Source organism: Geotrypetes seraphini, chromosome 7, assembly GCF_902459505.1.
Source record: "Geotrypetes seraphini chromosome 7, aGeoSer1.1, whole genome shotgun sequence".
Classification (NCBI taxonomy): domain Eukaryota; kingdom Metazoa; phylum Chordata; class Amphibia; order Gymnophiona; family Dermophiidae; genus Geotrypetes; species Geotrypetes seraphini.
The window spans coordinates 196,901,241-196,916,782 of record NC_047090.1 but is presented as its reverse complement, the minus strand read 5'-3'; the positions used below and the strand labels follow the sequence as shown (position 1 = coordinate 196,916,782).

At 44.7% G+C, this 15,542-nt stretch overlaps 1 protein-coding gene across 7 annotated transcripts in view; it reads right to left on the bottom strand.

The window, feature by feature from the left end:
- The window catches only part of ENTPD5 (ectonucleoside triphosphate diphosphohydrolase 5 (inactive)), a 368,562-nt gene that overhangs the window by 140,729 nt on the left and 212,291 nt on the right, over positions 1-15,542 (bottom strand). The gene's annotated exons all lie outside the window — the stretch shown is intronic.

The following is a 15,542-nucleotide window of genomic DNA, read 5'->3' as shown; positions in this document are numbered from 1 at the left end:
CTTGGACCAGAAGGAGATACTGATAAACCACTGGAAGAGATCCCAAAACAACACCCAAAGACCCACTCAGTGTGTGAACCAGTTGAGTGGAGTGGACTAACTGGGGGGGTGGAAATGGGCCCGGAGTTTGCTCAGCAGAATTTCCCAGACCACCTCTTCCTCTCAACACATTGACACGCTGCCACCACCACCACTAGGAACACCTCACTGGGTAGGCCAGCTATGCTATAAACTTTATAAAATACATTATTATATTTTCTTATAAAGCACATATTTTAACTGAACTCTCTGACATCCTCAGCCTTTCCATTCACAAAAATAGAAGGAAGAAAAGTTCCCATTTCCTGCTGTCTCATTTCCCCGGCCTATACAATATTTTTTTTCTGCAGACCCTTCAAAAGTCTGACCAAATCCTCGTTTCACTTGCATTATAAAGTACTGAGGATGCCATCTCTCCCCAATCCCAGGTCCTAAAGTCTAAGACAGTAGTGCAAACTAATGCTGCCAGATTCAGGAAAAAAAATTTAGATTCGATTCAGCCTATTGAATTGGTTTTTCAATTCGATTTTCCTGCCCAGTTGGGTGATTTTTTTCAAAACTCCTGGTGGGTTTTATAGCTTTTTCACCCCCTTTGTCTTCTCCTAACCACACTGGCGCTGTGGTGTAAATAAAATAAAGAAACAAAAAGGACTTTTCCTCTCTCTGTTAAATCCTAGCTCACGTTTGCAGTCCAACACCAGCTCTGGCAGGATACACATTTCAAATCTGACATATTATAATCACAAAACAGAAAATAAAATTAATTTTTCTACCTTTTGTTGTCTGGTTATATTTCAAATCTTGTTGGTCCAAGGCTCTGGTTTTCTTCTGATAACTTGCTTGCCAGGGTCTCCTTCTTTCTTCTTTCTGCATGCTAACCATCCATCTGCCAACTCTGTCCTCCCTTTCCATTTCCCTTCCCTCCCCAGGAAGTCTGGTGTCTTTCCTTTTTTTCATCTCCCTCCACAGATCCACCTTTTCTTAACTACCCTTTCATCCGGCATCTCTCCCTCCTTCCCCACCACCCCAGAGTCCACCATCTCTCCCTTTCTTTTCCCAATTACCCTCCTATCCAGTATCTCTATCCCTCCTCCATACCATCCCTTGTGTCCAATTTCTCTCCCTTTCTGTTCCTTCCCTCCCTAAATCCCATGGTCCATCATCTCTCTCCCTCTCCTCTATTTTCAGACCCATTATTTCTTCCTCCCCCCCCCAAAGTTTGGCATATGCACGTCTCTTTGAACACCCCCTTCCCTCCGTGTACTTCTAAACCAGGGTCCCCCCCAAAGGCCTGTCCCCCCTTAAAGGTCTGCCTGTCCCCCCTTGAAGGCCTGCACCCCCCTTGAAGGCCTGTCCCACCCCCTTGAAGGCCTGCCTGCCTGTCCCCCCCCTTGAAGACCTGTCCCTCCCCTTGAAGGTCTGCACCCCCACGAAGGCCTGCACCCCCCACGAAGGCCTGTCCCCCCCCTTGAAGGCCTGTCCCACCCCCTTGTAGGCCTGTCTCCCCCTTGTAGGCCTGTCCCCCCTTATAGGCCTGCCTGCATGTCCCCCCCTTGAAGGCCTGTCCCCCCCTTGAAGGCCTGCACCCCCTTGAAGGTCTGCACCCCCCGAAGGCCTGCACCCCCCCGAAGGCCTGCACCCCCTGAAGGCCTGTCCCCCCCTTGAAGGCCTGCACCCCCCCCCCGAAGGCCTGCACCCCCCTTGAAGGCCTGTCCCACCCCCTTGTAGGTCTGTCCCCCCCTTGTAGGCCTGTTCCCCCCTTGAAGGCCTGCACCCCCCGAAGTCCTGCACCCCCCCGAAGGCCTGCACCCCCCCTGAAGGCCTGCACCCCCCTGAAGGCCTGTCCCCCCCTTGAAGGCCTGTCCCACCCCCTTGTAGACCTGTCCACCCCTTGAAGGCCTGCCTGCCCCCCCTTGAAGGCCTGCCTGCCCCCCCCTTGAAGGCCTGTCCCTCCCCTTTGAAGGTCTGCACACCCCCCCGAAGGCCTGTCCCCCCCCTTGAAGGCCTGCCTGTCCCCCCCCCTTGAAGGCCTGTCCCCCCTTGAAGGCCTGCCTGCCTGTCACCCCCCTCCCCCTTGAAAGCCTGCCTGCCTGCCCGCCCGCCCCACCCCGAAGGACCGCTCGCCCCCCTGGCATCCCCACACCACCTATGAAGCAGCACTACCTATGCTCCCGGCCTTGCCATTCAGTCCCCCCCACCACCCCCGAAGGACCGCTCGTCCCACTGACCTTCCTGCACCACCTATGAAGCAGCCACAGCAGGATCGCGACGTCAGCGATCCCTGTGCTGCTTGGGCGCTGCTTCCTGCGCCGCGGTCCCGCCCCTCCTCTGACATCAGAGGGACCGCGGCGCAGGAAGCAGCGCCCAAGCAGCTCAGGGATCGCTGACGTCGCGATCCTGCTTCGGGCTGCTTCACAGGTGGTGCAGGAAGGTCAGTGGGGCGAGCGGTCCTTCGGGGTTGGGGGGGACTGAACGGCAAGGCCGGGAGCATCCCCTCAGGGCTGGCACCCGGGGCGGACCGCCCCTCCCGCCCCCCCCTTGGTACGCCACTGTCTGTTCGCCTTCCCCTCCTTGAAGGGCTGTATCTACATGAGATTCCTTGATAGATCACTGTCATTTCAAGAAGGCAAATGGAATAAATGTCTAACCACCCTCATTTCCAATTCACCCTCCTAGCAATCCTTCAGGAAATCAATTAAAACCTATCTCTTTGATAAATTTCTCTGACTCCTTCCTGCCTTGTTGTATCTGTGAAATACTTCTGGATATACCTAACTACACTCGGCTTACCAATGTAATTTGAAAGTTTTTTCTGTAACATCGCTGTTTGTGTACAATCTCTTCCTCTGTAAATGCTCTGAACTGCTTGTAGTATTGCGGTCATTGGGGTGGGCAGACTAGATGGGCCGTGGCCCTTATCTGCCATCTATTTCTATACAAAAATAAAGTTGTTATTATTATTATTATTATTATGCACCAGCACTCACTCTAGTCAAATATGATTAAGAAAAATTTAATTTGTAGAATGGTTAACAAAGGGAGACTAATCAGTCCTGGGAACTTCCTGAGAGAAAAAGCTCCAACGGAGTTCACCTGAATGTATCCTCAGCGCATCTTCACTTGCTCCCTGTATATTTTAGGGTCCAATTCAAATGTACCTGTGTCACTTTTAAAATTCTCTGTAGTATTTTTACTCCCCTAGTCCCTTTATCTTGGAATTCTTATAGATTCTCTTTTGCAAGGGGTGACCAACAATTCAAGCTGTCTTGCCCATCTAGTTTTCTGACCGCATAGTTCCTACTCCTTGGAAAACAGCACTTGTAATTCCAAAATTAAAACAGCACAACTTAGACCCTTCTCAGCCAAAAAATTATCGTCCCATTGCCAATTTACCCCTCATCTCTAAACTCACAGAAAAAATCATCCATACCCAAATTACTGAATTCATTGAAAATACCAATGCCCTTCATCCTTGTCAAACAGGCTTTCGCTCTTCACACTCGACCGAACTGTCTCTGCTAGGCCTCATCTCCACTATTCACTACTATCATGAGCACCAAAAATCGGTTCTTCTTATTTCCCTTGACCTTTCCGCAGCCTTTGATACTATTGATCACTCACTTCTTCTAAATCGACTCAAAGACTGCGGTATTTCAGGTCCAGCTTATCAATGGTTCATTTCTTACTTTACTGAACGTAGTTTTTCAGTACAGGTAAAAAATGAAATTTCTCAACCTATCTCACTGACCTACGGAGTTCCACAAGGATCTATTCTATCCCAACTACTATTCAATATTTTCCTTTCTCCTCTTCTCACACTAGCTCAATCTATTGGCTTCACTATTTTCGCCTATGCAGATGACATTCAACTTCTCCACCCAATCAACACCTCTAATACCTCAGATGTAACAGACATAAATCATAAACTTGACACTATACATGACTGGCTATATACTAACAAACTGTCTCTCAATATCGAAAAATCTTCAGCTCTACTTCTACCAATTAAAAACAGTGAATCTTTGCCAGATAAAATTGCTATTAAATCCACTCCTATACAAATGGAAACAAAAATAAAACTATTGGGATTCATAATCGATAAGGATCTCACCTTTCACGACCAAATCAGTTCAGTCGTAAGAATTTGTTTTTTCAAACTCCGTCTTATCCGTTCATTAACCTCGATCTTAGGAACAGAAGCAATTACAATTCTAGTACATTCCCTTGTCATCTCTCATTTAGACTATTGTAACTCACTTTATACTGGCCTCCCACAAAAAGAAACCCGCCGTTTACAATTAATACAAAATACTGCAATAAAACTCATTTATAAAATAGGCAAATATGATCATGTTACTCCGCTTTTGAAAGATGCACACTGGTTACCAATCGCACACCGCATAACCTATAAAGTCATCCTGCTTACTTTCAAAATAAATCTCACACACCAGCCTTTATATCTTCATAAACTACTTATCCCCCATAGCTCTCCACGAATTCTGAGGTCTACTGACCAAAAACTATTACGAATCCCTTCTATCAAAGAATTCTATAATACTCGAAAAATAAATTTTACAGTTGTTGCCCCTACATTATGGAATGCATTACCTCAACAACTTAGAGAAGAACAACATCTAGATAAATTCAAGATCAATTTGAAGACATTTCTATTTCAAGATGCATTTGGCTCTTCTTAGTTTTTTGGGGTTTTTTTGGTTTTTTTTCTTCTCTTTTCTTCCCATTTTCTTCCCATTTTCTTTATTCTTAAACTCTTCTGATTCCAATTCATGCAACCAACCGCTTTAAAAAAGCGATCCTACCCAATATGTTTTTTCCCATCCCCACTTCTCCCTTTCTTCTCTAAAATATGTAACTTTCCCCCTCCCTTTCCCTCCTATCCGCACGTTCATGTTAGTCAAACTATGTCTTTAATGTTCACTCACTACATTTTATATTTAAAATTTTTATAAATCTTATTGTAAACCGGCCAGATACTTTGTGATGGTCGGTATATTAAAAAGTTAATAAACTTGAAACTTGAAACTTAGTAAAGGTATTAAAAGAATCAAGACTTTTGGTCAATCTCTGTCTTTTAAGTTTATCCAACTTTGGAACAACCTTCCACTTCGCTTAAGAAATTCTGTCTCCCTTCCCTTTTTTCATAAGTCTTTGAAAACCATTTTGGAAACTAATCTTTCTTGATAATTCTTTATATGCCTTTATTGGCCTAACTTAACCAATGTAAACTGAGTCGAGCTTTCCTGGACTGAAGACTCGGTATACAAAACTAAGCATTAGAATAGATTATACCCACAAACAACACCTTCAGTCTCCCCATGAACCTTTTAAATATCAAAGTGTCTTTCATATATAACACTCAATAAATAGTAAATAAATAGTAAAGTACCCAGTGCAAGTTTGGAATCAAGTAGATCAATAATATATCAGTGAAAATGTTTAAATCTAACAGTTCTTAAATATAGCAGTTTTCTCCATAGAATGTAATATGTATAAAAACTTAGCTTTCAAGAGTCCTCATGGAGTCAAACCTCTCTCTTTAGGGGGGTGCCTCAACCGAATTCCCTACAGAGTCCCCTGTTTCGTTCTCTTCCTCAGGGGCAATGTCAGGAGCACATCCCACTGCTTGTAAAAATCTGCTTGTCTTTTTCTCCACGGCTACTGCAAGACTGGAGTCAAACGTGCATTTATAATCAGAAGGAGGCCATGAAGCACCCCACCCCTTCTCTCTCCAACGAATGAGCACCTCAGAACTACAAATTGAGGGAGCAAAGAAGCACCTCCCTCTTTACCTGCAATTTGCTGCTGTGAGCCACTCCACAGTTTCATTCATGCCGTGAGGCTCAAATGTTCTCAAAGTGTATATCCAGAACTGTTCTCTGGCTAACAGAAAAGATTTCCTGTTGCCTTGAAATGTAGGAGATATTTGTTCAAGGATACTCCACTTCATATTAGTAAATGTGTGACCGGTTGCTACACTGTGAGCCACCATTGGAGCATTCTGGCTTTTAAGTTTAAGGCAGCTCCGGTGCTCATTGATTCGTGTTCTTATGGCTCTAGTTGTACTCCCACATTCACATTGAATTACATACACCACATATGTGGAGTCATAAGAAGTGTTATTGCTCAAGATGTAAACACGTTTGGTTAAGGGATGAGTCCATTTATTGCCTGCAAGATAAACAATGACCACAAGCTTTGTGGTCCTCTCTGGTAGTTTCTTCCTCAGATGACCAATTTGGAAAGTTTGCTCTTGTTAATCTATCCGCTAAGTTTTTTCCTCTTGTGTAAGCTATGTAAGGCTGTTCTTGAAAAACATCATGCAATTGCAGCACATGCTGGCTGCTATTTTGTGTGCTTGAACCGAATATGACAAAACACACACTTGTTTTCTAGTGCTTTCTCTGGTTGTCTCACTCAGCAATAATTCCCTGTTGGCATATTTAGCCCGTAAAAAGGCTTTATGAATCACATGCCTGGGGTAACCCCTCTTCACCAATTTATCTGTCAGCAGCTGTGCCTCCCTATAAAAGTCTTCCAAAGAGGCACAGATGCAGCGTATTCTTAAGAATTGCCCTATAGGTAGGGCCTTCTTCAAATATGGAGAATGACAACTGGAATATTATAAATAGCTGTTCTTTTCCGTGGGTTTGTGATGAACTTTTGTACTTAAAGTGGTGCCTAACTTGAATACTTCTGTGTCCAAAAAAGTCACTGTTGCTTGTATTTTTGGAACTCTCTTCTGAATTGCTACTGACTTGAGTTAAATGCACCTAATTCTGGTGTGAAATAAAGATTTCTTTTGTGACACACAAGTATTTGCATTATTTTTTAACTTTATTGCAAGTCCTTCCCAGCCACCCATACCTCGCTTTTGCTTGGCCGAGGTCTGTGTGACTTAGGGTATTGGCCCCTGGACATGTCCAATCACCACGCCCGGCCACAATAACCAGCTGATAACTCTGGCATCTAAATGGTCGCTGGAGATGGGGGAGGAGATCACACATGAGATGCTTAAAACCTTTTTCTCCAACATAACCAGGGAGGCACACAGTGCTCAATTGCAGGAGCTCTAATTTAAATTGCTCCACCGCACTTACTTTACTAGAATGGAGGGGGTGAGGGCGGGCTTATGGGAATCTGCTGAATGTGTGAAGTGTGGGAGTGTGACAAGGACCCTATTGCACATGCTCATTGAATGCCTGGTTCTGGGCGGTTACTGGAACGGGTGTTGGACTTTCTTGCCAAGATCTTGGGGGTGCCAGTTCAGTGGTCATACGGGATTTTGGTCTTGGGTCATGATGATGAGTTCTTGGAACAGGGGTTGTCTGTGGACCACTGGCGATATGTTGCTGTTATGGCGGCCAAACTGGGAGTGCTTCGCATGTGGATGGATGAGGCACCTCCAGAGCTGGTGGGATGGAAGCGGTCCCTCTGAGAACTGGCACGCTGGGAGCTGCGTAGCCTTGGGAGGAATGCAGTGGAACCTCATAAGAACATAAGCAATGCCTCTGCTGGGTCAGACCTGAGGTCCATCTTGCCCAGCAGTCCGCTCACGCAGCGGCCCAACAGGTCCAGGACCTGAGCAGTAATCCTCTATTTATACCCTTCTATTCCCTTTTCCAGCAGGAAATTGTCCAATCCCTTCTTAAATCCCAGTACTGTACTCTGCCTTATAACGTCCTCTGGAAGCGCATTCCAGGTGTCCACCACACATTGGGTAAAGAAGAACTTCCTAGCATTTGTATTGAATCTGTCCCCTTTCAACTTTTCCGAATGCCCTCTTGTTTTTTATTTTTTTGAAAGTTTGAAGAATCTGTCCCTCTCTACTCTCTCTATGCCCCTCATGATCTTATAAGTCTCTATCATATCCCCTCTAAGTCTCCTCTTCTCCAGGGAAAAGAGACCCAGTTTCTCCAATCTCTTAGCGTATGAAAGGTTTTCCATCCCTTTTATCAGACGTGTCGCTCTTCTCTGAACTCTCTCGAGTAACGCCATATCATTCTTAAGGTATGGCGACCAAAACTGGACGGAGTATTCCAGGTGTGGGCGCACCATCGCCCGATACAGTGGCAGGATAACTTCTTTCGTCCTGGTTGTAATACTCTTCTTGATTATACCTAGCATTCTATTTGCTCTCTTAGCAGCCGCTGTGCACTCTGCCGTCGGCTTCATTGACCTGTCCACCATTACCCCCAAGTCCCTCTCTTGGGTACTCTCATTCAATAACATCCCTCCCATCGTATAGTTGTACCTCGGGTTTCTGCTTCCCACATGCAATACTTTATAATTCTCAACGTTGAACTTCATTTGCCATTTTGTCGCTCATAAGTTTTATGGGTCACTATGGGATCTGGTCCTGGCTGCAGTTGATCCCTTGTGATACTGCTTTGTTTCTACTCCTCCAGTTGTGGGGGTGGGGGGCTACAGGGGTGGGTAAGGATCAGGGAGGAGGTTTGTTTGCCTGCTGGTCTTGGGGTGGGTTTTTTATATATAAAAATAAATGTGGGAGTAAACTTATAGATGGTGTTTCTTTCTTTTCCATTTCCATTGTTTGCTGCTATGGTGGCTATTGCTATTTACCTTGTCTGGAAGGGGCTCCCAATTGTCCCCACTGGTTGTTCTCTTGGTGACCTTTATTGTTCTGATTTGGAATTTGGGATGTACACTGTGACTTTCTCTGCATTGTATCTAGATCTTGTTTGGCTGTCTTTACTGTGTTAGTTTGTTTGCTTCTCAATAAAGATGTTTCAAAGGTCCCCCCCCCCCCCCGAAAAACATCCAGTCTTACATATCGACTAGTCACACCTTTCTGGAAACACACAATTATATGACCAAATATGAAGGATAGCAAAACTTCTGTCATTGTCTATTCAAATTATTATCCAAACTCTACCTTGTCGAAAAAGTTATATTAACATTCCTCTTTGATTTTCTGGATAAAACAAATTTGTTACACCATAATCAAACTGGCTTCCGCAATCACCACTCTGCAGAAACATCATTTATGATCTTCACAAAAAAATTATATATTACTTAGACCATCACCAATCTACATTCCTGATTTTGCTTGACATTTCTGCATCCTTTGACACCTTTAATCAATCCTTACTTTTCAGATGTCTTCAAGCATAACAAATTTTTATTTATATACCGCAAAAGTCTTTTAGTTCCATGCGGTTTACAAAAGAGATGTGCTGACCATTGTTAGTGATAGAATACTGGCAACAATGAGTTAACAATCAATTGGCATCACTGGAGACTACTTATCATGGTTTACATCCTACCTCCAAGAACGGAAATAAACTGTTCAATTTCACAACACTACATCTGACCCATTCACCTTACCTTGTGAAGACCCTTAAAGATCGATTCTAGCCCCTTTACTCTCGCTCAATCCATTGATTTTACCGTCTTTGTTTATGCTGACGACATTCAACTTCATCCCATCAATCCCTCTGATCCCTAACAAATTAAGATTACCGTATTTTTCGCTCCATAAGACACACCTGACCATAAGACACACCCATAAAAACATAAGAACATAAGCAATGCCTCTGCTGGGTCAGACCAGAGGTCCATCGTGCCTAGCAGTCCGCTCACGCGGCGCCCAACAGGTCCAGGACCTGTGCAGTAATCCTCTATCTATACCTCTCTATCCCCTTTTCCAGCAGGAAATTGTCCAATCCTTTCTTGAACCCCAGTACCGTACTCTGCCCTATTACGCTCTGGAAGCGCATTCCAGGTGTCCACCACACATTGGGTAAAGAAGAACTTCCTAGCATTCGTTTTGAATCTGTCCCCTTTCAACTTTTCCGAATGCCCTCTTGTTCTTTTATTATTCGAAAGTTTGAAGAATCTGTCCCTCTCTACTCTCTTCATGATCTTGTAAGTCTCTATCATATCTCCTCTAAGTCTCCTCTTCTCCAAGGAAAAGAGGCCCAGTTTCTTCAATCTCTCAGCGTATGAAAGGTTTTCCATCCCCTTTATCAAACGCGTCGCTCTCCTCTGAACCCTCTCGAGTAACGCCATGTCCTTCTTAAGGTACAGCGACCAATATTGGACGCAGCACTCCAGATGTGGACGCACCATCATCTGATACAATGGCAGGATAACTTCTTTCGTTCTGGTTGTAATACCCTTCTTGATTATGCCTAGCATTCTGTTTGCCTTCTTAGTGGCCGCTGTGCACTGTGCCGTCGGCTTCATTGTCATGTCCACCATTACCCCCAAGTCCCTTTCTTGGGTACTCTCATTTAATAACATCCCTCCCATCGTATAGTTGTACCTTGGGTTTCTGTTTCCCACAACGTTGAACTTCATCTGCCATCTCGTCACCCATTCCCCTAGTTTGTTCAAGTCCCTTTGCAATTCTTCGCAGTCCTCTTTAGTCCGAGCTCCAGTAAATAGTTTGGTGTCGTCCACAAATTTTATTATCTCACACTTAGTCCCTGTTTCTAGATCATTTATGAATATATTAAATAGCAGCGACCTGAGCACCGAGCCTTGCGTAACCCCACTCGTGACCCTCCTCCAGTCTGAGTAGTGGCCCTTCATTCCTACCCTCTGTTTCCTACCCGCCAACCAGTTTCTGATCCATCTATGTACGTCTCCTTCCACCCCATGGTTCTTCAGTTTCTGGAGTAGGCATTCATGGGGCACCTTGTCAAAGGCTTTTTGGAAATCTAGATATATGATGTCTATGGGGTCTCCTTTGTCCATCCGTTTGTTAATTCCTTCGAAGAAGTGCAATAAGTTCGTTAGGCACGATCTCCCCTTGCAGAAACCATGCTGGCTGGTTATCAGAAGTTCGTTTCTTTCAAAATGTTCATCGATGTTTTCTTTTATCAGTGCTTCCGCCATTTTTCCCTGAGCCGAGGTCAGACTCACCGGTCTGTAGTTTCCCAGGTCACCTCTTGATCCCTTTTTAAAGATGGGCGTAACGTTGGCTATCTTCCAGTCCTCCAGGATCATGCCTGTTTTCAGGGATAGATTGCAAATTTGCTGCAGTAGTTCCGCTATCTCCTTTAATTCCTTCAGAACCCTTGGATGGATTCCGTCCGGACCCGGGGATTTGTCAGTTTTTAGTTTTTCTATCTGCCCGCGTACATCTTCAAGGCTCACTTCCATTGATGTTAATTTTCTGCTTGATTTCCATTGAAGAATTGCTCAGGTTCCGGTATGTTGGATGTGTCTTCGTTTGTAAATACAGCCGAAAAGAACATGTTAAGTCTTTCTGCCACTTCTTTCTCCTCCTTCACCACTCCCTTCCTGTCTCCATCATCCAGTGGTCCCACCTCCTCCCTAGCCGGTTGCTTCCCTTTAACATATCTAAAGAACGGTTTGAAATTTCATGCTTCCCTTGCTAGCCTCTCTTCATACTCTCGTTTGGCTTTTCGAACCACTCGGTGACATTCTTTTTGATACTTTCCCCTCAGTTTTGTCCTTTTTCCATTTCCTGAATGAGTTTTTCATATTGCCTATCGCTTCCTTCACTATTTTAGTTATCCACGCCGGGTCTTTTGTTTGACTCTTTTTGCACCCCTTTCTGAATCTGGGGATATACAGATTTTGCGCCTCGCTCACTGTGTTCTTGAGAAAAGACCAGGCATGTTCTACCATTTGCCATTTTTTGGAAGTGTTCCTAAGTTTCTTCCTTACCATTTCCCTCATTGCTTTGTAGTTTCCTTTCCTGAAGTTGAAAGTTGTCGCTATGGTTCTCTTTCCTTTCGGTATTCCTACCTCAACCTTGAACTTGATCATGTTATGATCGCTGTTTTCCAATGGTCCCACTACCTCTACTTCCTTTGCAGGTCCCCTTAACCCATTTAGGATTAGATCCAGAGTGGCATTTCCTCTCGTTGGTTCTCTAACTAGCTACTCCATGAAACAATCTTGTATAGCCTCCAGGAATTCTGTCTCCCTAGCGCATTTTGAGCTTCCAAGACTCCAGTCTATCCTGGGGTAGTTAAAGTCTCCCATAATACCCATGTTACCGCTTTTGCATTCTCGCTTCATCTCGGCTTCCATTTCTTCATCGATATCTCGGATTCCGGATCTTCATCGATATCTCCGGGTGGACAATAGTATAAGCCCATCTTTATTTCAGGCCCTTTCCTTCCCGGTATTTTAACCCATAGCGATTCCAGCTTGTTGGTTGTCTCTGCTGTGTCCATTTTTGTTGATTGTATGCTTTCTTTCATGTATAGGGCTATTCCACCTCCTTTCTGTTCTGACCTGTCCTGGCGATAGAGCTTGTACTCCGGCAGTGCTGTATCTCATTTGTTTTCTTCATTCCACCACATTTCAGAGAATTCCAATTATGTCTATGTCCTCTGCATTGGCCATGGCTTCTAATTCCCCCATTTTGTTTCTTAGGCTCCTTGCATTAGTATATATGCAATTTAGATCCTGGTATTTTCTTGTCTTCATTTCCTTTCCCAGTGCTTCGGTCTTTAGTTTCTTCTCTTTTGTTACATTCCTTCTAGCCTCCTCTTCTGGGTTAGTCATAAGAACATAAGAAATGCCTGCACCGGATCAGACCTGGGGTCCATCAAGTCCGGTGATCCGCACACGCGGAGGCTCAGCCAGGCATACCCTGGCGAATACCTTAGTCACTCGTATCCCTCAATGTGTCCTGTAAGAAGATGTGCGTCCAATTTTCCCTTAAATCCTAGAATGGTTGTTTCCTCCACCATCTCTTCCGGGAGAGAGTTCCAGGCGTTCACCACTCGCTGTGTGAAGCAGAACTTTCTGACATTTGTCCTGGCCGTGTCCCCTCTCAGCTTCAGGCCATGACCTCTGGTCCGAGTCTGAGTCACATTTGCCAAATTGAATAACGCTGTTTCTTGCTCACCGTCCTTTCCCCCTGCTGGTGAGTAAGCTTGCTCCATTTTGTTGATTCCTTTTAGTATTTTAAAAGTTTCTATCAGATTCCCTCTAGTCTTCTCTTCTCAAGGGTGAATAATCCCAGTTTTCTGAGGCGATCTTTGTAGCTCAAGTTCTCCATACCTTTTACTAGCTTCGTCGCTCGCCTCTGCACCCTCTCTACCTTCTTTAGGTATGGAGACCAGTGTTGAACACAGTATTCCAAGTGTGGTCTGACCATTGCTCTATAAAGCAGCATTATGACCTCCCTTGATCTACTTGTAATTCCCTTCTTTATCATGCCTAACATCCTGTTAGCTTTCTTTGCTGCCGCTGCGCATTGAGCCGACGGCTTCAGGGTCCTGTCTATCAGTACCCCCAGGTCCTTTTCTTGTTCGCTCTTCCCCAATGTTATACCTAACAGTTTATACTCATGCTCCTTGTTTTTCCTGCCCAGGTGCATCACTTTGCATTTTTCTACATTAAAATTCATCTGCCAATTCTCTGCCCATCTCTCAAGTTGTTTCAAATCTCTCTGGAGTTCCTCGCTGTCTTTTTGTGACCTGATTGCCTGGCATAGCTTTGTGTCATCTGCAAACTTGATGATAACACTGGTCGTTTCTTCTTCCAGGTCATTTACAAAGATATTGAATAAGATAGGCCCAAGAACCGAGCCCTGAGGCTCACTGCTAGTTACTTTCTTCAAGTCCGAGTACTTCCCATTTATGCCCACTCTCTGTCTTCTGTTTTCCAGCCATTTTCTTATCCATCTTAGTATATCCCCATCTATTCCATGACTTTGTAGTTTTTTGAGAAGTCTCTTGTGAGGTACTTTGTAGAACGCTTTCTGGAAGTCCAAGTATATTATGTCCACCGGTTCTCCGCTATCTACTTGTTTGTTCACTCTCTCGAAAAACTGGAGTAAGTTCGTCAAGCACGACTTCCCTTTCCTGAAGCCATGCTGACTACCTCTCAGCAGGTCATGGTTATCTAGAAGCTGTACTATGCTGTCTTTAATCAAAGCCTCAACCATTTTCCCAGGGACCGATGTGAGACTCACAGGTCTATGGTTTCCCGGTTCTCCCCTTGATCTTTTTTGAAGATTGGGATGACGTTCGCTATCTTCCAGTCTTCTGGTATCCGTCCAGTTCTAATTGACATGTTAGCGAGGGATTGCAGTAGTTCTCCGATTTCTCCCTGTAGTTCCTTTAATACTCTCAGGTGAATTCCATCTGGGCCAGGGGATTTGTCACTGTTTAGTTTGTCAATCTGATATCTAGTCCACATCTACCTTCACTGTGGTGAGGCTCTCCTCTATTTCCCCCTTGAATACTTGCACTGTTTCGGGTATTGATGTGGCATCTTCCTTGGTAAAGACAGATGCAAAGAAGGAATTTAATCTGTCTACAATCTGTTTGTCCTCTTTGATGTATCCTTTTCTTCCTTGGTCGTCGAGAGGGCCCACTGTCTCCTTTGCCGGTTTCTTCCCTTTAAAGGGTTTGAAGTTTTTGGCCTCTTGGGCTATCTTTTCCTCAAAGGCCCTTTTGGCTTCTCTCACCGCCTTGTGGCATTTCTTCTGGTCGTCTTTGTGACTCTTCCAAGCCTCGGTTGTTTTCTCGTGTTTCCATTTTTTAAATGAGTCCTTCTTTTCCCTAACTGCATCCTTCACCTCTTTGGTTAGCCAAGCTGATTCTCTTTTGGCTTTAGTTTTCCTTCTTTTGGCTATCTGCGGAATGTATAGATTCTGTGCTTCGGTGATAGTATTTTTTGGTAGGGACCATGCTTACTCTACTGTTTCGATTTTGTCTATCCTTTTCTTGATCCGTTTTCTTACCAGCCCTAGATTTAGAGGAGGAAAACAAGAAAAAAAAAAATCATTCTGAACCAAATTCTCCCTGCCAGGCCCTGCACCTAACCCCACACTCCTTGCCAAACTCTGCACCCTGTCCCCCCTCTGGTGGTCTAGTGGTAGGCCAGGACAGGGCACAGGGCAGACAGGGACAGGGCCACCCTGTACTTTTTTTAAAATCCCAGCAGCCCCCCCCCCCGTACCTGTTTTTAGGTTTAAACAATTTTTATTGATGATAATAAAATAGCAGAACAGCATGCTGTAGAGGATGAACAAACATACCAAGAGATTACAAATCAAACAAGCAGTAAGCAGTGAAATCCAGATCATCAAAGTTTTCCATATTAACAGAATACAGCCCCCCTGCCCAGCCCGCTCCCCCTAGCAGAATATCGGACGTTCCACCTCTAACATGGGAAACACTTCTTAAAACCAGCTGAACAAGAATGAAAAACCAAGACCCTCCAAAAGCACAGAGTAAAGAACAACAAAACAAAACAATGAATGTAGACATCATCAGTATCACATACCCCAACCTCCGCCCACCCCGTGACCCTCTCCCACCAAGCCAGAATAAAGCTATACAATACAGTATCTAAGACTATACCTAGCACACCAGTGCCCTGGACTCTGATGGGCCCTAGAGACTACAAACCCCCAACCCTCCTTCCCTCTCCCCCACCTACAGAACCCTTCCCCAACCCCCCTTTCTACCTCCACAAGCAGCACCTACCATTCTTAGGCATGCCGGGCAATAGTATAAGAAAAA